The following is a 22,842-nucleotide window of genomic DNA, read 5'->3' on the forward strand; positions in this document are numbered from 1 at the left end:
TTTCTGTTCTTGTGATAGTTTGTTAAGAATGATGGTTTCCAGCTGCATCCGTGTCCCTACGAAGGACACAAACTCATCCTTTTTTATGGCTGCATAGTATTCCATGGTGTATATGTGCCACATTTTCTTAATCCAGTCTGTCACTGATGGACATTTGGGTTGATTCCAAGTCTTTGCTATTGTGAATAGTGCTGCAATAAACATACGTGTGCATGTGTCTTTATAGCAGCATGATTTATAATCCTTTGGGTATATACCCAGTAATGGGATGGCTGGGTCATATTGAAACTGGATCCTTTCCTTACTCCTTATATGAAAATTAATTCAAGATGGATTAGAGACTTAAATGTTAGACCTAATACCATAAAAACCCTAGAAGAAAACCTAGGTAGTACCATTCAGGACATAGGCATGGGCAAGGACTTCATGTCTAAAACACCAAAAGCAATGGCAGCAAAAACCAAAATTGACAAATAGGATCTCATTAAACTAAAGAGCTTCTGCACAGCAAAAGAAACTACCATCAGAGTGAACAGGCAACCTACAGAATGGGAGAAAATTTTTGCAATCTACTCATCTGACCAAGGGCTAATATCCAGAACCTACAAAGAACTCAAACAAATTTACAAGAAAAAAACAAACAACCCCATCAAAAAGTGGGCAAAGGATATGAACAGACATTTCTCAAAAGAAGACATTCATACAGCCAACAGACACATGAAAAAATGCTCATCATCTCTGATGATGTTTTAACTCGAGAAATGACAGAATCACTGGTGTCCTGTTTTGTCACAGTTACAAGACTCTTGATCTCTTTATGAACATTAGCATACACAGAAATTAATCTGCATGGCAGCTCACACTTGTAATCCTAACACTTTGGGAGGCTGAGGCAGGAGGATCACTTGAGCCCAGGAGTTTGAGTCTAGCCTGGGCATCACAGGGAGACCTTGTCTCTACCAATTACCAAAAAAAAAAAAAAAAAAAAAAAAAAAGAAAAGCCAGATATTCAGGAGGCTGAGGTAGGAAGATGGCTTGAGCCCAGGAGATAGAGGCTGCAGTGAGCAGTGATAATGCCACTGCACTCTAGCCTCAGCAACAGAGTGAGACCTGGTCTCAGTAATATTAATAATCATAATAATAGAAGAAAGCAGAATGTATATTGTCATAACAGTATTTTAAATCATATTTTTTCTAAATTATTTTATAAAAGAATTTTATAAAATTCTTAACAACCCTTTTTAAAGGGTTGTTAAGAAGAAGGAAGAAGAGGAGAAAAAGAAAGAGGAGGAGAAGGAGGAGGAGGAGGACAAAAATATATAATGGAGATCACATGTGGCCTCACATAGCCTGAAATATTTACTATATGGCTTTTTACCAGAAAAATTAAAATTCTTTGACTTTCCAGAGGAATCTTTTGGACTTTTCTTTGCATTTCATAAATTCATGTTCAACATCTTCTTGTCATAATGTTTATTCCTCTCATTCCCACCTCTGTAAAAACTTAGATTTAGGAGATAACCCTGGTTTACATGTTCTAGTAAGATTCCGCGGACGAGAAGGGAAAAAGAAAGTTTTGTAAGTTTGTAAAAATAAAGATAACTGAAAAAACAGGTGTGTGGTAGACATTTTGCAAATAATATTTCTAATGTATACAATAAGATTTTTAAATTCAGTGTTATTTCCCATGTGACAAATGAGGAAAAGGAGACTCAGAATACCTGGATTTCTCCTACAATTTTTCATAGATAAACAATAGCACAGCCAGGATTCCAACTCTTTCACGTGCTTCGAACTCATTTTCTTTTTACTGTACTGCGTGGCCAGGCTACATCCTGAGCGTATTCGCATTATTTCTCTCATTTGTTCCTCACAGTAACTCTTTGAGACAGGTGTTGTCAACTTGACAGATAAGGAAACTGAGGCCCAGAGAGGTGAAGTCATCTGTTTTAGATCATTCAGCTATTAAATAGCAGAGCTGAGGTTCAAATTTACATTGTCCTGACTCCAGAATCCATGTTCTTCCTATATGAACATCTGGCTTGTAAGTAAAATGTAGTTATGGACCTATTTGATCAGAGGGTCAACTCTCAATGATTTGTTTAAAAATAAAGCCATGTTATTATTATTTGTTTTAATTTCAAAGAACATTAGGTATTCAGAATTTTTCAAGTTATTTTTCTGATTTCCCTGAGCGGTGGAAAATAAGTGAAGAACTAAGGAAAGATATGGGGTTTCAGAAGAAGTGGCAACCAAGAGCAGATGTGGCTGAGATTTCCAGTTTTTTTCAAGGGTCGCCATATGGCAAAATGATTAGCTTTTGTTCTAAATGATGTAGCAGATTAGAATTATGACAGATGATGAATGTGAGTCACAAGGAAAATATTTTGGATGAGTATAAAGAAATGATTTCTAAAAGTCAGAGCTGTGAAAATATGGAATAGTCTGTCTTGGAATGTGACAATATTCAGGAGAGGCAGGGTTACCAATTGGCAGGGTTACTGTAGTGAAGATCTGATGACATTTAAGGCCCTTGAGATTGGATGATTTCCTGACGTGGCTTTGCATTCCTGTGTATTCATCACTGGATTCTTGCCTGCTAATTCTGCAGAATCTGGAATACGTTCCCTACCAGTTGGCACAGGTGGCTTAGAAAAATAGAAAGCCAGGAAGGATGGATCTCTGTCTCAATCTTCATCAACTATGAGAGTGTCAGTCTATAACACAAAAGGAAGATGAAAATTAGTGCCAAATGTCATCAAAGAGCCTCTGTCGAAGTCCTAGACAAAAAAGCATTTTCAGTGTTCCTCTTTCATTTGTGTTTTGCTGTGTCTTTGTGCCTCAATAATCAGAAAAGAGGGGAAAAAAAACCACTTGTATCAGGCTGTCATTTGGAAGGGGCACAGATTAACTAAAATCTAAAGTTTTGAGTACAGTTATCATTCACAGTATTGATCGTTTGCTTTTTTGGTTGGTAAGAACAATGTTTATAAGATAATTATTGGGAGGTTATTATATTTTAGGTATTATTATTTGTGACATCTTATAGATAAGCAAAATAAAGTTAAGACAGCTTATACAATAAAATCACACAGCTACTAAATGACAGAGCTAAGGTTCAAATCTGGGTCCATTTGATGCAAAAAATGTGTTCTTATTCTCTTTTTATTATTGATAATCTCATTCATCTGTGATGAGTCTTAACTTTTATATCATATGCTTTGTTAATATTTCTCTATTGGCTGGTTGTATCTTTTTTGATGCGATGTTAAGAAGGAAGCACAGTAGGTCTCCTCTGCATGTATTTTTCAACCATGTGGACTGTCCTTCTATAAATAAGGCAGTGGAAAGAACACTAGATTAAACACTCACCTTGGTCTAATTACATCATTCCCTTTCTACCTAATTCCTTTGTCATTAAACTAAAAGAGTGTGTTAGTTTGTGTTCCCTGAAAGCAGAGTCTGAAATAAGTACCTTGACAGGAAGATTTTATTAGGAGTTAAACCTTGGAAGCAGGTGTGAAGAAGCAAGAAGGAAGAAAAGCCAATAAAGAGAACAATATTGAGGTCACTCTCATAGTCAACGGGTTTCAATTCCTCTGGGTTCCCTCAGGAGCATCCCAAATATTTTCCAGGATGAAAGATGGGAGAATGGAACACTTGTGCATCTAGACCTGCCTCCTTTTCATTGAGTGTTGCTTTCGGGAGCTCCACTCATGTGGTGCTCAGAAAGCTGATCCTGGAGCAGAATATGGAAAAGCAAGGTATGCACTTGGTAGGCAATTGAGAATGCAAAGGAAGCATAAACTTTCATAGAACTGTCTACAATAGTAGCAAGTGAAACCAAAGGTGGCCTTAGGGAATATCATGTGGCACCATTGAAATCTGCCACACAGAATTAAAATAGATGTGTTTTAAAATGTCTTCCAAAATAAAATGTATAAATCCATGCAATTTTTGATCTGGAGTTATATACAATCACTTATTTAACTCTCCATTTTTCAATGGTGAAAGTTAAGGTTCCAAAGAGAAATGATTTACCCAAACCACCCCGTGAGTTAATGGATGAGCTGAGCCTCAAGCCCGAGTCCTCTGGCTCTGGCCCCTGTACCTCATGGTTCATTTCCTAGCTGATGCTACTAATGCCTAATTAATGACCACTTTCGTTTTGTAGCCTGGATATCCTAAAGATGGTTATCTCCACTGGCTTAGTTAAGCCTTTTCAAATGTTATCCCAACAGAGTTGCCTTATCTATGTTTGTTAATTCTTCCTGAGACTCCAGAGTAAGGGGGATCAGGATTATAACGAAGCGGGGAGGGGAAGTGGGCGCAGGCAATTCCTTCTCCAGAACTGTGCGTGACTCACATTGTTCAAATCTATTCCTTGTAATCCTTTCACGTAGCCATTACCAGTTGCATTTGCATACATCTATTGTGCACAGCAAAGGCTCTGAGGGATTGCCAGAACATGAAATCCAATAAGGATACTGAGTTCCATCTTCTGAACTAAGGAGTGCGGTAATTAAAGCAGTATTTACAATGCAATAAAGGCAGAGCTAATTACTGGCAAATGAGATAGAGATGATGCTCTTTCCCAGTGAAACTTGACTGGAACCAGCCTTTGCTATAAATCCTCCAACTGTCTCTTTTGTTAATTTTAATCTTCGTAATCCCCTTCTTGACAATATTTGCCTAATTTGTTTGCTACTTAATAGCAAAGAATTAATGGAAACTGAGGTAGGAGGGATAGAGCTCCAGATGACTATTTGGGCCCCTGAATCAGTAACACATTAGTAAAGACCTGGGGGCTATTGCTAATGACCTTAAGCCAAACTGAGGGCATTTTTTTGAATACGCAGCAAGACCTGATGCTTCGCTAAGGCTCATGGGGATTTACGTTTGATATCTGCTTCCAGACCACATACAGGATTGGCAAGTTAGGAGCTGCCTTTTCTACATCTTTGTTATTTAAAATATATCCTCAGTTAGGAACCTCTTTGCATGGTGCTGAGACTGATCAACATTTTCTCAGGAGAGGCCTTATCACTATCCCTGGTCTCAAAATGCTTGAGTTAAAAATTATTAATGCAGATAGGGGTCAGAACATTTTTCCTTTAAAAAGCCATGTAGCAAATATTCCAGGCTATGTGGGGCCACATGTGATCTCTGTTATATATTTTTGTCCTCTTCCTCCTTTTTCTTTTTCTTCTCTTCTTCCTTCTTCTTAACCCTTTAAAAATGTAGAAGCCACTCTTAGCTTCCAGGTCATACAAAAACAGGCTATGACTGAATTTACCTGAAAGCCATTGTGTGGTGACACATGCAATACATTGTACATTTGTACACTGAGCCAAAAAAATACCCTACTTGGTGCAGAACCAGATAATTAAGCGGTCATATCCCAACCATCTATTTCTGTCAATGATTAAATTTGGGGTTAAAGATGTAGAGTGAGGGGAGCATGAGAGAAATATAACTGTGGGACAATGATAAGCAATATTTTTTATATTAGTTTAGGTTGATTCCTAGTTTTTCTAAAGTTGTATTTAAAAATCAAGAAAGGCAATTATCTGTAACTTTAAGAATTATTGTATTATTTTCTCCATTTACTTTGTTTCCCTCCATTATTCTTCTTTTGTGGCTAAATTGTTAGAGAATATCTAACTAGATATTCCCAGCTTTAAATGTCTGAGACAATGCTGGTTTTAGTAACACATTTTGTGTGAAAGGAGTGCAATGGTTTGAGGGATTGAGGGACAGGAAAGGTGATTTGGCATCACAGTTTAACCATAGGCTTGGAACCAAACGACAGTTCTATGGCCATACCCTGCAACAGAAGAATTGGTCTTGATATTTTGTGGAACAGGCTCACATATTTCTGGTTTCCCTTAACTAAAAGACAGACCAGCTCTCCAATTCATGTCACCATAACTGCACTTCTCATACCCCACACACATTTCTAAACTCCTCCATCAATACTACTACCCAGGGGTGGGGTGGCCCTATTTTCCCTGGTTGAAAATCACTCAATTATCCAGTTCTTAGGTGCTGGTGTTGCAATATGAAGGGGCACCTCATAGGTCTGCAGGAAGAAGGCTTGGAAAGATGCAGAGCTCTGTGCTAATGGCATCGCTCTCTTTTTAAATTCCATCCTGTATCACAGCTAGAAGATAATATTCTTGCTGCAGTATTTTCCCAGGAGAAGAGTAGGGGTAATTTTTCTATGTCTGTGTGCCCTATCATCCATGCTGTCTTGTAATAGGTGAGCAAGGTTTGAAAAATCACATCACTTGACAAAAAACCACTGGTGGCCTGTTCACGGCTCGGTGCAGTACAGCCTCAATGCTGCACAGGTGAGAGAGCTGGCTGAACTCAAGCAGCCCACAGATGGATTTCTCAATGTGCGGGAAGAGTGAGTGGATTACAGTATAATTATTTAAATAATTTTTTCTTCTTATTTCTGAAGTGAGATTGCATCCTCATAGCATGGTGAGTCATAGGTGGTCCTTCTAGGGCACTCCAAAGTCCATACGTGCTTCTGTGTTTCTCGTTTCTTAGGAGAGGGAAAATGTGGTGGTACTATGAGCCTTCCATCTTCCTTCAACAATGGCTCAAGGGTGAGTGCTGTGAAAAAGATATGGCTCTTAGGATTCAATGCCAACAATAGATTCTTATTGGAAAGTGTTACAGCATGATGTGAGGAAAGAGCATGTGTTTTAGCTCATGCTTCAGTATATGTTTAGATAATTGTATATTTAAATCTCTTGTCTTCCACTTGCTAGCAGAGGAATCACAGGGAAGTTACTCAAGTTCTCTGAATCCCAGGGATTATAATGCCTTCCTGGCAGCGTGAATGAGAAGATGATTCGTGATCAGTGCTCAGCACGAGGCCCAGGCTCTATTAGCCACTCAACATGCCACTGCTATTGATATCAATAATAATAAATCAGATGAGCCTATTGATAAAACCATCACCTATTCACAATTCATTATTGATTACTGCTAATCAGTGATGAGATGGGTATTCTATACATTCCTAGAAGTACAGAGTAAGGGTCCTTCTTTTTGTTAAGGCCAGCATCCTTTTGCATGTGGCCTTAAGCACAGAGTTGTATGAGGCAGAGCTGCATAGTATGGGGAACAAACCTACTCCCAGGTCTGCCTTGTCCAAGGTCTATGTCTTTAGGGGAAGTTTTTCAATCCTAATATGCCTTTCTCCTTCTCTGTAAAATAAAGGTATCTAAACTTATCTTACTGGTTATTGTGAGGATTCTATGAGGCAACAAATCATTGGCTGCAGCATCTAATACATATTAGGTGCTCGGAACAAGCAGAATGTCTTTATTGTTGAGTTCAGAGTTTGTCCTTGGCAAGATTTGCAATAGACAACGTCTTTGACTTGGTTTCCTTGCTTCTTTGTACCTTTTCCTTTAGCGTATTGAGCTTTACAGTTTCGGAGGCACCCCAAAATAGTCCATTCACATCAGGTGAAGGTAATTTCTTACTCTGCTTTCTCTTTCCATTTGGTGAACCTTGTCTCTGTTACCATTAAAGATTATCTGTAACTTGTGGCTAAATTCTTAGAGAATATCTAACTAGTATTAATTTCAGTATCTGAGACAACGCTGGTTTTAGTAACACGTTTTGTGTGAGAGGAGTGCAATGGTTTGAGGGATGGAGGGACAGGAAAGGTGATTTGGCATCAGAGTTTAACCATAGGCTTGGGACCAAATGACAGTTCTACAGCCGTACTTATATGATCCCTAAAATGGTGACAATTCATCAGGGTCAGGTGTGCAAAGTGTCTTTGGACATTTGAAACTAATACACGGCCCCTGGCAGGGCCAGCCACAAACAAGGTCTGGACTAGAGTGGAGCACATATATGGGGCAGTGATTACCTGGGGCCACAGTAAGGCCACACAATAACACACACTGAGATTGGCATAAGACCAACCCTGAACAATAAGCCAGAAGGAGGTAAAGAAGCAAAAGCTGATAGGATCTGTGAATTTCATCAGGCTCATTTGTAATGTTTTACAGGTCTACAATCCTTTATCTAAAGCTCTTGGGGCAAATGTGTTTTGTAGTTCAACATTTTTCAGATCTTGAAAAGGTGCTAAAGTAGTACATGTAATGCATATTATATAACACCCCCAGCGAGGTCTGGGGCAGCACCACATTGCCAAACACCATTACTTTCTCAGTAAATATTCCCACTAATTAGAGTAAATTTAGATTAAATATAGCCTGATGTCACTCCAGGTCAGGTTTTTCCACTAAATGAGATCAAGTCAGGTTATATTTTGACACCAAATGAGTTAGGAAAATACTTTTGGTTTTCAGAAGTTTTTGTATCTTGGCATTGCTAAGAATGAACTGTGAACCTGAATCAGAAAGCAGACAAATGCAAAATTATGGTCAAACATGAGTCAAGATAAAAACAATTCTCACATTCTGTTATCCTTGTACCTAGGGTTCACTTCTCTGTCCAATAAATGTTTATTGAGTGACATCAGCAGGTCACACAGGGGCTACAAGAGTCGAGCAACACAGACAAAACCCCTGCCTTATGTATGCATCTTCTGTCACAGGGCCAGGCACATGGACACTTATCCTTCCTCTTTCACTTTGCTTTCTTTTTTAGATAAAGGAACTACTCATCTTTACTTACTTTCACTTTTTCTGTGAGCTTTCCTGGGCTGATCCAGGAAGAGAAAGTAATTCCTCTATACGGTAGAATGTAGTACAATATGATTTATTCCTTTTTTTTTTTTTTCTTTTTGAGATGGAGTCTTTCTTTGTTACCCAAGCTGGAGTGCAGTGGCGCGATCTCAGCTCACTGCAACCTCCACCTCCTTGGTTCAAGCAATTCTCCTGCCTCAGCCTCCCGAGTAGCTGGGACTGCAGGCATGCACCATCATGCCCCACTAATTTTTGTACTTTTAGTGGAGACGGGGTTTCACTATGTTGGTCAGGCTGGTCTTGAACTCCTGATCTTGTGATCCGCCCACCTCAGCCTCCCAAAGTGCTGGGATTACAGGCGTGAGCCACCGTGCCTGGCCATATGATTTATTCTTTTCCCATCTTACTCCACAGTTAAACTGAGAGCACCTGAGGAAAGGGAGTTTTAGAGATTGGATTACTAGTCTAGGGCCTTGAACATAGTAGCTGTTCAGCAAATGTTTGGTGAACAAACATCTCGTCCTCTGGATAATTGAAACATCTTCAAATTTCAATTTTATTGAATTATGTAGGAAAAAACAGAGAATGTAGTCACTCCCCATTTTCTGACTCTCTGAATTGTTACCTTTTCTTCTGAATTATTAAGTTAAAATCAAGTAATAAAGCATATCTTTAGCGTCACATACCAGCAGTGAATCACCAGTAGTGATGATAATTTTACCTTTTCCTCCTGTCTTAGCTCTACAACATTATTACCCTCTTGAACTATCAGATATTAAAATCAGAGTAATGATCAAGAACTCTATTATTCTGTCTAAAAGTTAAATAATGTAATAGCACATTTGAAGGTTAGTGGCACCCATTGGTTGTAATTCACCAAGCACAAACTTAGCTCCTTGCCTCTCTGGATATAACAACAAACTGTCTTGTTTTCTAGAAGAGTAATTATCATTATGACATCTTGCAATATGCAATAAAATGTAATTTGGCTGACTAGGAATTTTAAGTTATCAATTAAAATGAAGAAGGCAGACTCCCTTACCAGAGGCAGGGTATATGGGTTGTTTACTTTGGAATAAATATCTTCTTGCTTTCCACACTTCCCTAATGTTTTATTTGGTTTGATTAGAAATAAGGGTCTGAGAAAGAGCTCAGATATGACATTTTGGGGTCTTACTTATTTGCATCTGACTGGCTAGGTGTTTGATATGGCTTCGATTTGTGTCCCTACCCAAATCTTACTGAATTGTAATCCCCAGTGTTGGAGAAGGGGCTTGGTGGGAGGTGGTTAGGTCATGGGGGAAGATTTCCCTCTTGCTGTTCTTGTGATAGTGAGTGAGTTCTCACGAGATCTGGTTGTTTAAAAGCGGGTAGCACCTCCCGCTTCTCTCTCTCTTCCTCCTGCTCAGGGCATGTAAAATGTCCCTCCTTCCTCTTTGCCTTCCACCATGATAGTAAGTTGCCTGAGGCTTCCCCAGCCATGCTTCCTGTACATTTTGCGAAACCATGAGCCAATTAGACTTATTTTCTTTATAAATTACCCAGTCTCAGGTCGTTCTTTTTAGCAATGTGAGAACAGACTAATACAGCATCTTTGGGCACTTAGCATCCAGGGACTTGGTTTTTCTTTTTATAGTGAAAGATAAATATCTTCCCCCTTTTTCCCCAGATAGTACTGGGACGTGGAATGTGATATTTCCTGTAAATTTATTTTCAACTCTTGAAAAGATAGTTATGTCCATTCAAGTGTAGATTGGAAATAATTTGAGATCTGCTCTCATACTCATTGGCTATACTAACTTAGGGAAGAGCCTTCGCTTTTCTGTTTTCCGGTTTTCTTATCATTAACATAGGAATAACATTTTTACCTTGCCTACCATGAAGCAGTGTCAAAATCACCTCTGCAGAAATTATAACTTAGACAATTATGACATTGAAAGAGATCTGACCTAACCCACTCCATCTTGCTTCTAACCTCCAAGCTTTCCTTGTTCATTCCTGGGCGTAACCCAAACTAACTTTGGGAGGAACGTAGTTTAGAGTTTAACTTTGAAACAAAGATGTAAACAACATTTCCTGAAACAAACTCCCTCCTTGCCTGGGGACCAAACTGCTTTTGTAAGACTAACAAATTAGCCACAAGATTAGAAATTATGGTGTAAGAGTCTTGCAGCTGGAGGCTACAAGATTCTAAACCTCCGCAGTTGCTCTTGAGGATAACATTAGTATTCTAAAACCTAAAATTGATGCTCGAGATATTTTTCAGACCCTACACTCGATGGATTAACTGGCACCACCCAGATGTGTAAACTGGCTTATCTGGTCTTGTGGACCCCACCTAGAAACTGACTCAGCACATGAAGACAACTTCAACTCCCTAGGAGTTCATCTCTGACCTATCCAATCAGCACTCTCCACAGCCTGGCCCCCTACTGACCAAATTATCCTTAAAAACTCCCAGTCTCCGAATTTTGGGGGAGACTGATCTGAGAAATAGTAAAACTCCAGTCTCCCATTTAGCCGGCTCTGTGTGAATTAAACATTTTCTCTACTGCAATTCCTCTGTCTTGATATATTGGCTCTATCTGGGCAGCTGGCACAAAGAACCCCTTGGGTAGTTACACTGTTATGAAACACAAATGTTTGCAAAAGCAGTTTGTAAAATATCAGTTGCTGTGTTTTATATATATATAAAACACACACACACACACACATATATGTATATTTATATTTACTACTAATGATAAGGTGAGATTATTCACATCAAAACTATCCATGAGTTCATACTCATGGAACTGAGACTAGTGTCTGTGTTAACTGGCACCAGTTACCTCTTACGTATGGGGTGCCTCTCTGAGAGACCATGAGATCTGAAGACTATCAGACTCCTACAGGAATTCAAATAGATTTTAATAGTCCAGGGTGTACATACACATTAGGTTCTCAAGGACTCAAGTCAAGCACATAATTGAACAAAGACCAGGTTAACACACTCTCTAGAACTGCTTCCTGCAGCATGAACTATAATAGGAGACACTAGGAATTGATAATCTAATCTTGCTGTTTGTTAGCTCAGATAAGAATTTCTCGTCCCACTAAGAGGCAAAGGCAGGATTTGTCCTCTGAGTCTCTAAAAGCAACTAATCCAAAATTCTGAGAGTTTGAAGTCAGACTTACAGATTGACACAATGAAAAAAATAACCAAATCTTTTTGAGTATCAAGTAAAGCAAAAAGAAATAAATCCAATAGGGGAAAAAAGATTTCGGGGAGTATTTCCAGAGACTTAATGCTGTGAATGCTTAGAATCATCTTGAATTTCTCTCCTAAGCTCCTGACTTTCAGAATTTGATAAATTGTAACGCAGCATGTTAGAGGGAAGCCTTTTTGTCTGTCAAGATTAAGGTAAATTGGCTTAGTCTCCTGTGGCTGTAGAAGCTCTTCAAGATATTAATGAATCTGGGGGAGAAGTTTTATTCTCAGCATTTTGTTTGCCTCCTGCCTCTTCCATGAATACTACTCTGCACTTTCCTATCTTGACCCAGATGTGAAATCACCCTTTCTCTTGAGTCACATAAAAGTTTCACTCAAATTATTTGGGATTCCTTTTGCACATCTCATAGGCTCTACTGGAATGTGTTGTGTCAGTTTAGTTATGACGAGGGATCTCTAATATTAGCCATGATCAACGAAACAAGAGGAAAAAAAACCCTTTCTGTTATTAAGTAAAGCAAACCATAAAATAATAGTTTGCCAAAAGAAGAAATTGCGTGGGATTTAAAGGCGAATTGAATTTAAAGGAAGTTGAAGCTGAAATCCGTGTTCTTAGAAGATTGTTGTAGTCAGAGGCTGAATTGGTTTAAATATTTTCTCCAAAACTCATACTGGAATTGTATTGCCACCGTAGCGGTATTAAGAGATGAGACCTTTCAGAGGTGATGAGGGCTCTGCGTTCATGGAAAAGCTAATTATGGTAGGAATGAGTGAGTTATTGTGAGGATGGGTTCCTGATAAAAAGGATGAATTCAACCTGATTTCCTCTTTGTCTCACATGCTCTTTCATCATGTGATGCCTTTCCACCAGGGGATAACTCTTTCCAGATGCTGGAGCTGTGCTCTTGGACTTTCCAGCCTTCATGAGCCAAATAGGTCTATTTTTTACAAAAATAAATTACCAAGTCTTTGGTATTTTTTTAATAGTAGCAGAAAATGGACTAAGAGAGATCGTGACAGGTGTACAAAGAGGTGCCCTAAGCATCCCAGCTTGTCTTCATTTTCCTCTGCATCCACTTGTTTATTCAATGGTTGGTTCTCTTCACAACTGTGACTCCAAGCCCACCACCAGACCACTATCTATGGGCCCACTGAGGACATTGCTATTTGAACTCAAGGGCTGCCACCAGAAGCAGCAGGGTCTACAGACCTCTACTTGGCTTGATCTTTGTGTTTCATTTCAAGAGCCACACATTCTTGGACCCCACTCCATCCACATCAGTACTTCAGATAGACTGATTGATTAAAGTTTTCCTAATCTTTGTAGTCATCTTTCCAGACATTCACTTCCTCAGCTATGCCACAATTGTCCAAATTCTAATTCCTCTGTTAAATTCTGTTCCCATATTACTTATAGCATCTTGGCTGATACATAGAGTTTACTGTAATCCTGGTTTCTCTTCCCTGAGCCCACTCTTCTGTTACTTCTCCTCTCTCATTTTCCTTTTTTATCTAAAGAACCACATAAATTGTTCCTTTTTTTCTAATGACAAAATAAATTTGTTTCTGGATCAGAGCTTTAGCTTTTTACTGCAATATGATGTCAAGGTATTGCCAATAGTTCAATTAATTTCCTTCTTTAGGGGAATGTGAACATTTACCTGTGCTTGTATGTATTTGGAAGCAATCCAGGTACTACAATATTTAGGAGGAAAGGTGGGTTCTCTGTAGATGTGATTAAGTGAAGGATTTTGAGATGGGAAGATCATCCTGGATAATTTGGGTGGGTCTTTATAACAGGGAAGTAGACCAAGATTAGACGGCCACACAAAGAAGAAGGCCACATGATGATGGAAATAGAGTCTGGAAGCATGCAGGCACAAGTCAGGGAATGTGGACAGCCACCAAAATCTGAGGGAGGCAAGGAGACAGGTTTCCTCTGGGGCCTCCAGAGGGAGTGCGGCTCTGCTGACACCACACCCTGATTTCAGTTCATTGAAACTGATTTCCAAATTCTGGCCTCCAGAACTGTCAGAGAATAAATTTGTGCTGTTTTAAGCCACCAGGTTTATGCTAATTTGTTACAATGGCCACCAAAACCTTAACACATCACTCTAATATTGTCTTCTGTGAGTCCACTGCTTGCAAGTCAGAGAGCCCGTACTGCTTGCCCTTGCCTCTGTGCCCTCACATATGAGCTTCTCCCTGGAGGACTACCTCCTCCAAAGGTGTCCATTTATGCAACTTCAATTTTCCCTTAAACATTCAACTCAGACATTACTGTCTTGGTGAATTCTTAACTGAATCTTGATTTGGCTTGGTGACTCATCTTTTACCTTCTAAGGCCACCTTTATTTCTCTGCTAGAACACTTGTCATACTAAACTTTATGCTAAAGTTAACATCTCTATTGCATCTAGTAGAAAGCCTCTTGAAGGTAGGAATTATGTTCTCTACAGTTCTAATTTCTAGCATTAGGACGACATATATTAAAAACACAGTAAATGTTTGGTGAATGAAAGAATGTAAGAATAAATGAGAGTGGATGAAGGAAGTGGAGAAAATAACTCATATTATATTTTTGATACTTACAGTTTGCTTCAGAAAAATGATTTGTTAGAGAGGTGTATACTGCGGAACTGAGAGATTTTCTTGAAATTGTAATTATCTCTGCTAACCAAGTCTTCTATTCACATGGATTAGAAGAGATGACTCAAGAATGAATTTGCTCCAAGGATTGACTCATTCTTCAATATATTATTTCATTTACCAAATACAATGTACATTTAATTTATCAAAGCTACTATTGGCAAAAGAGAAATGAGTAAAAAAAATCTTACCATCAAGCAGTTTATACAATAAGGGAATACAGTCTATTCCTAGGTAATTATAATCAAATACTATATGCTACAAGTGATGTAGTGGTTCATCAAAAAGAAAAGGAATTCCCTGTAGTAACAGATCAGGGAAGATTTATGTAGAGGTAGTTTTATAGCTGGGGTTTGAAAAAGGGAGAAACAGAAAGATGGAAACCAAGTAGTAGACAGAATACATGTGGAATGGCCTGAAAATTAAAAAAAGAAAAAAGTAAGACATTTTATGGAAATGGCAATTTCCCGAATTATGAAGTTCACAACAGAAGTATGGCTGAGGACAATATTAAAAAGATAGGCTGTGTGTAAATTATAGAAGAGAGTGAATGCTAAGTCAAGGAATTTGGATCCTACTCTAGGATTATGGGACTCATAAAAAGACATTGATGAAATGACTATTACCAGTATCATGTTTTCAGGATTCGAATCTACTGGAAGGGGAAATATACATGTTAGAGTTGCAGAGATGGAAGCAAGGAAGTCTCTAAAGAGATCTTTAGATAAAGATACAAATCTAGTGAAAGAATAAGTGAACAGAGAGAACAGGGGACAAAGGAAAGGGATGGAGAGAAGGGATAAGACTTCGTGCTTTGACACTGTGCATGGGGAAGACTTGGGGGCAAAGATTACCCTGGCATTTTGATTGAATGAAATTGGTTATTATTGAAATCATAAGGAGAAATAAGAAAACAAAATGTAAACATGAAGATAAAATTATGATTGTTTACATGATTGATAAAATATCTATTCAACCTAATAAAAGTTCAGTGCAGTACATTGAGAGAGATGACCATTACAGCTGCAGTTTGGAATCATATAATGATCAGTTTTATACTGCCTTACAGAGAACTCCTAATTGGACTCTATATTGGAAGCAGAAGAACTGTGTCACAGTACTCACCCACCTTGACCAGGAAGCCCCAAAACCTGTGTCAGGTTATAGGGTATACTGTGAAGACTAGGACACATCAGGTTTTTTTTTTTTTTTTTTTTTTTTTTTTTGGAGATTGAGTCTTACCCTGTTGCCCAGGCTGGAGTGCAGTGGCACAATCTCAGCTCACTCCAACCTCCACCTCCTGAGTTTAAGCAATTCTCCTCCCTCAGCCTCCCGAGTTGCTGGGACTATAGGTGCACACCACCACACCCGGCTAATTTCTTTTGTATTTTAGTAGAGACGGGGTTTTACCGTGTTGCCCAGGTTGGTCTTGAACTCCTGAGCTCAGGCAGTCCACCCGCCTCAGCCTCCCGAAGTGCTAGAATTACAGGTGTGAGCCACTGTGCCTGGCTGGGTAAGGTTTAGGAAACATTGGTTGTCCCATTCTACCAAAGACTGTAGTGACTCTTCAACTGAACAGAACATAACTTTAAAATTCAGGTTGGATCCTTAATATACTCAGACCATCCTCACCATCCAAACACTCACTTTGGGTTTGCCCTCAAAACCCTTTATTGACACACTCTGATCCCCTTCGGTTCATGAAATTTTGGCTCTTCTCTTTTGTCATTAAGTGGAACAATTCCCCAGCTCTTCTTCCTGTCTCTCACCTGCTTTAACTTCCGTATGTATTATTTGACTTATGACACAAGTCATTTGGCTCCTCTCGTCCTGCTGTACCAGCATTGAGTCTTAATCCCATTGTGTTTTTTTCTTGCTTTCATCTTTACCTAAAGCCTTTAAAAAAAAAAAAAAACTATTCAAATGTATTCAATATCCAGCTCCCAACTATACTGTAACAATCAGCAGAGAAGCAAAGGCTAAGAACACAAGGTGACTAAATTGCTTGGGAAGGGAGAGTCAATATGTTTTATTTTGCATGCTAGCTCTGGAAAATGGAAGTGGCATTTGGAACACTGGGTTAAGAAGTATTTCTGTACTCATTGGAAAGAAGTACCATAATTGATAAAGAGCATGTTCCTTGTGTATGTGAAGACGGAGAGATGACACTCATGCAGGTACATGCCATTCTTGTCCGAGAGGGCTGAAGGCAGATGTCTGAAAACAAACTGTGGAGGGTTCTTTTTTAAAGAGGTGTGATGCTTAAATGTTACATCAACTTAACGAGGCTATGGTGCCAGTTGTTTCACTAGTCTGGATGTTGCTGTTAAGGTATTTTGTAGAGGTCATTAACACCTACCATCAGTTAACTTTAAGTAGAGGAGATTAACCTCGATAATGTGAACAGGACTTCTCCTATCAGTTGAAGTTCCTAAGAGCAAACAGGGAGGTTTTCTGGAGAAGAAATTCTATACCAAGACAACATACAAATCCTGCCTGAGTTTCCAGCCTGCCAGGCTGCTACCAATTTAGGCTTGTCAGCTCCCACAATTACACGAAAAAAATTCCTTAATGATATATACAACATGTGTTTGTGTGTGTGTCACACTTTTCCATCTTGATTTTTAAAAATATTATTATTATTTTGAGACTGGGTCTCACTCTGTCACCCAGGCTGGAGTGCAGCAGTACAATTTTGGCTCACTGCAACCTCTGCCTCCTAGGCTCAAGTGATCCTCCCACCTCAGCCTCCCAAGTAGCTGGGACTATAGGCACTCACCACCATGCCTCGCTAGGTTTTTGTATTTTTTGTAGAGGCAGGGTTTTGCCATGTTGCCCAGGCTGGTCTCGCACTCCTGAGCTCAGGTGATCCACCCACCTTGGCCTTCCAAAGTGCTGAGATTACAGGCATGAGCCGCCGTACCTGACCAGTTTTCCATCTTTAAAGAGGATATCAGTTTAACATCAGTTTAAAGCATGGCAAGAGTTTTACTCCAGTTATCCCTTTAATAAAAAAAAATAGTCATACCTGTTATAAGTTTGTTTAATACCTGAAGATTATTATTTTCTATCCAGGAAGGAGCTACATTAGGGATCAAAGATCCCCTTCATATTCCTAGAAGCTAAGGTGGTGCCATGTTATAGGAAATAGAATTTACTGAGCCAGAGCAGACCTTGTTTCTGCAAGTACTTCCTCTTGCCCTTGCCTGTGCATACCACACAGGTAACATTAGTGATAACGTTCAGAGACATTGATTAGATGAAATATGACAGATGGCTGACTTCCTTCCCTTCACATAAGGCATTCCCAAAGACTTAAATACCACTTGGCTTTTCTAGCAAAGTTTATTTTTTGTCACTCCATCATGTTCTTTCCATGTGACCTACAACAGCTGTTCTTTCACCTTTTACACTGTTTCTTGCTGAAAAATTAAAAACAATTCTAATTAAATGCTATAATGAAACTATCAATCTATGTTACTGAGGCAGAACTTTAATGTAATTAGTTAGATACCACAAAGCAGGGTTTGGTTAGGATGAGAGTAGGATGGGTGGCTGGCTCTGGGATTCTTGCAAGACACATGACCACGGTTGGAGACACATAAGTGATTTATTTGGTTGGAGACACATAAGTGATTTATTTGGTTGGAGACACATAAGTTATTTATTTGGTTGTTTCCCCAAAGGACATTTATGTTAATATGGTCCGTGGGAGATGAATAGTAATATTGTTATAAAATATAACACAAAGTTTTGTGATACTACCAGTGAGGCCTACAGGAACAGAATAGGTTATTTTCCTTGGATAGCCTTAGTAATAAATAAGTTCTATGGAAAGAGCAATTAATTTGAGAAATAAGTAGAAATAATAGAGATATAACGAAGACTTTTCTAGTTTGGATACAGTTCTTAATCCAAGAAAACTGTGATAGCGAGAGCTTGAAAACTGAGACTATCTCCTAGTATTAATTTCATGCATTTCATCTTTTTCTACAGTTTGTACATAGAAAGCATTCAATAATTGCTCACATAATGAATGCCTTAGTGTTTAGGGTGATTGTATTAGGCAGGCCAGTTGCATTTTCCACTGTACTGTATTAAATTGAAATACCAGTAATAAAAAATATGCCTATAAACACAATCTCCTTTCAACAACTCAAAAATATGTGCACCAAATGTATAAACAAAGAAAGAAGTGAAAATCTATTAGCTTACTAAGATTAGGTCACCGTGTCCCCTAGAATGCAAAACATGTCTAGCGTTTCAAATTTAGCATGTTGAAATGAACAAGATTAGTTCATTTTGCATAGAAATGTGATATTGTGATATTTTATGATTATTTGTGTAATAACTATAAAAGTGTTTTGCGTTGCAAACAACATTTAGTTTAACCAGTAAAGTAATTTATGAAAGATCACTTGTAACTTATGGCTCTCCAGGAGGTATGAAAACCAGACTCTTGAGCTACTAATTTGGTTAACAATTCTTAGTTAACCAAAAGGGCCTTTATGGGGGAAATTGTACCTCGTTACTGTTTGGCTTCCATGATATTCAGTTCTGGATGTCAGAAGCTCTGCCACTGCTACCTGCATGAAACATGGTACCACCCCCATCGCACCTTCCAGAATATCAATTATCACATGCTCAGAAGTGTGTGTCTATAACCTTCAGAACCCAGTATGCGCAGGTACATGTGAGTGGCAGAGTCTAGATCACATATGTGTACCCTAGTAGCAGGGGTGTCTGGTGACACAAGTTCCCTACCTTGGAATGGCAGGCTCCCTGAAAGTAGACAATGACCAACATGTAAGAGATGTTCAGAGCACGTTGGTGCATGTTTACTACACAGAGGCAGTCCAGGTGGATGGTTCGTACACAGTATTAGAAGCTTATGGGTGCTTCATATGCTTGAACCATTTTCAAATAAAAGGAAAACTCACCAATCTTTAAGTTACAACTTATTCATAACCTCCCAGACTAGTACAAATTTGCATTTATATGGTAATGAATGTGGAACAAAATGATCTAATCAATAAGAAAGTTTTCGTATTGCATGATGCAGAAGACATACAAAGACATTGTCTGACTTTAGTGACACTTTCTCTGTGAAGGAATTTATAAACTGTAATTGAAATTAACACCGGATATATTACATTGGTTTGTAAGGAATTAATTTACAAAGGAGTTTGAAAAAAAAAAAAAAAAAAACTAAATGCATGACTTACCAAGTTACCCAAGGGCAAGGTCAAAATGACCAGTTATTAGTATTGAATATATTTCACAGAGGAAAAAGTTTAACTTTTAATAGTGTGGTCTATTGAAGACAATAAAGATTTATCCCTAAGGATGTTTTAGGGCATACCAGAAAGTCAAGGAAAACTATGCAGTAGAAAAGAATACCTTTGTCACCAGTTTCTCTGTTTTAAAGAGATTTAAAGTTTAGTTTTATAGGATTGCTTAGAGGCAAAGAGATCAGCAAAATCAGACTGTTTTATTCTAATTTATGCTAATTTCTACCTAGCCACAACTTTATGCTAATTTTCTTCTACATAACCTCACAGACATTTTTTCTTACTTCCTGGGAAAGTTTTGAGATGCTAAATGATGTGTTTCTTCACCCCTCCTGATAATTCCATCGTCCTGAACTTTCTTATTCAAACAGCTAGGACATCCTGGGCTGTTGCCTCCGGAGAGGGAAGTGACAAGCTGGAAGGAAAAAAAAAAGGTAGCCTGCCAATCTCTTCCTGGCTTTCATTCAAAGCCTAAATAGCTTAAGGTAATTGAGAGAGCTCCAAGCACAGACAAAAATGTTTGGAGTAATATGAAATAGAGAAAATCTGCTTCACTTCCCTGCTGGCCCAGCACGTTTTGCAACCCCATCCTTTCTATGACCATGACCATCTTTTCTAGAATAGATTCACCTAAGCTGAACTCTAGGAAGCAGCAATATTTCCAGAAAATGCTGTCTGCTTAGTCCAACCCAATGAGGTTCTTCTGAAGCCTCAGAGAATGCCCCAGAGTGTCCCAGAAGCTGAAATATTTCTCTGACACCAAACATTGCACCAAAGCAGCAAAGACTCGGTACCTGTCGGGTTCACGTAAATGGGAATGAGGCACGTCTCTGTAGCTACCCATGTGGACCTAATGACTAAAGCCGAAACAGAATGAAGGACTTAGCCTTAGATACCTATATGGAGAAATGACACGACAGGACAGAATCCCCACCTTGACTGATGTAGCCTACACAAAACTTATCAGAATATCAGAACATGGAAACTTCCTCAGGGAGGAGAGAGGAAAAACATAAAATTGGCTGAGATTTCAAGACATTATCCAGATCTTGAAAGATAATTATGCTTCTATAGAAAAAAAGTAAAATGTTTCTTTGTCTGTCTGAACTGCAGACTACAATGCTACCTGCACAGAGAAATTAGAGAAAATGCTTTTACGTTGTTTTTGATTAGAACACATTTAAATACGGTTATTTTGCTGAACACAAATGTATTTATTTTCCATTTATAAAATTAAGGATTCTACTTAGATAATAACAATAAATATATTTTCTTTATTTTCTATACTGGTGGAGTATGTGATTTAAAAATATTCATATGAATGGGAACAAATTCAAAAGAAAGTTTTTTGTTTGCTTTTTGTTTTTCTTTTTTGTTTTGAGACAGAGTTTCACTCTTGTCACCCAGGCTGGAGTGCAGTGGTGCCATCTCAGCTCACTGCAAGCTCCACCTCCCAGGTTCAAGCAATTCTCCTGCCTCAACCTCCTGACTAGCTGGGATTACAGGCGTCTGCCACCACGCCCAGCTAATCTTTTGTATGTTTAGTAGAGACGGGGTTTTGCCATGTTGGGCAGGCTGGTCTCGAACTCCCGACCTCCGGTGATCTGCCTGCCTCAGCCCCCGAAAGTGCTAGGATTACAGGCGTGAGCCACAGCACCCATCCAGGAAAGTGTTCTTTCTGACAGTAGTAACTCCTTATCAGCTAATGTTTTAGGGTCTCTTTTTGTCTCTTGCCATTATTGGCCTCTTGTTTTTGACTGTATTTTAATTATTTCATTTGACCTGGGTCTAATAATTTCTTTTTGAATGTGAACAAGGGGGAAATAAATAAATACAACCACATTTTCAAGTAGAAAAGTGTGGACATTGAAGATATCAATGCATTAAACTATTTATGTATTTGAGAGCTAGGTTTAAATGAACCCTATGAATAAGGTACAACTTGGTATTCTTATCTCACTAATTACTGACTGTTCTTAATCCAGGTATTTTTATACAGGCTTAAGGGAAATATTTCTTTAGCCAGCTAGTGTCTTTCATCTAGGCTCAGAAGTCTTTCCAGGACTCACACATAATTCTGTCTCTTGTTCTTTGGTAATTTAGAATTTTACATAAACACACACGCACTCTCTCTCTATCTTTCTCTCAGTTTTTTTCTTCTCTACATTTATTCTATCACAAAAAACAAACACACAAACAGAAGGAAAACCCTCCAATTTTCTTCTTATAACTTTCTAGGGTAAAAATCTACATTTAATTTGAAAATCCTTTACTCTTATCATACTACCTTTCTCTCACATCTTAATTGAGCAAGAAGAATAACAGGGAAATAAGAAAATTCCGTATCACTGACTGCATACAATACTGAGATCCAAAAAAAAGGAGCAAGTTTTCCTCTCTATAGAACTAGCTGGCTATAATTTCTCTTCTATTCTTGATCTTATAATAGCTTTTATAGATATTCAATTAATGAATGAGTTTATATGTATGAATGAATAATTGGGTTTACATGAAGAATAAATTTATTCACTGAGGTTTGAGCTATAATACAATAATTTGCAACTCTTACAACTTTCTTTTAACCCAATCTCCTTTAAGTAAAAAAGCTTTCTGTCTCCATCCAGGTTTGCCCTGCTTTTAAAAAACATACTTAAACATTTATTTGTAGAAGTTCCATATCTACAAGCCACTGTGCTATGCCATGCCTGAGAGATGAGGATAAACAGAATCTCTTCCCTCAAGGAGCCCACATTCTTGTAGAAAAGATAAGACTTATAGACATATAACGATAATAAAAGTAGCAAGTAATAAATACCACAAGAAAGGTGCGGATAAATTGCTATGGGTCTGAAAGGCTGGGGAGATTACAGAACACAACAAGCTTTTAAAATAGATACAAAGTGTTCCCTTCAAAATGTAAATACTGTAAAACAGTGTGTGTATTTGTTTTGTGTGTCTCTTGAATACATCTGAATACATTATTCTTCTCTTTGCTCCAGTTTCCGAAG

The 22,842-nt window shown here is 38.4% G+C and overlaps 2 long non-coding RNA genes across 3 annotated transcripts in view; both read right to left on the reverse strand.

The window, feature by feature from the left end:
- LOC116272578 overlaps positions 1–16,613 on the reverse strand; it is a 33,701-nt gene extending 17,088 nt beyond the window's left edge. For both annotated transcript variants that reach the window (XR_004181226.1, XR_004181225.1), the window contains exons 1-2: positions 16,313–16,613; positions 2,487–2,717 (exon numbers count right to left, since the gene is read on the reverse strand). This is a non-coding gene — a long non-coding RNA (uncharacterized LOC116272578). The remainder of the gene's footprint in view (positions 1–2,486; positions 2,718–16,312) is intronic.
- Positions 16,614–16,698: 85 nt separating this feature from the next.
- The window catches only part of LOC110741201, a 72,248-nt gene continuing 66,104 nt past the window's right edge, over positions 16,699–22,842 (reverse strand). The window contains exon 7 of the long non-coding RNA XR_002517013.2: positions 16,699–16,771. This is a non-coding gene — a long non-coding RNA (uncharacterized LOC110741201). The remainder of the gene's footprint in view (positions 16,772–22,842) is intronic.

The sequence above is a fragment of the Papio anubis genome, unplaced genomic scaffold, assembly GCF_008728515.1.
Source record: "Papio anubis isolate 15944 unplaced genomic scaffold, Panubis1.0 scaffold13, whole genome shotgun sequence".
In the NCBI taxonomy this organism is placed as follows: Eukaryota; Metazoa; Chordata; class Mammalia; order Primates; family Cercopithecidae; genus Papio; species Papio anubis.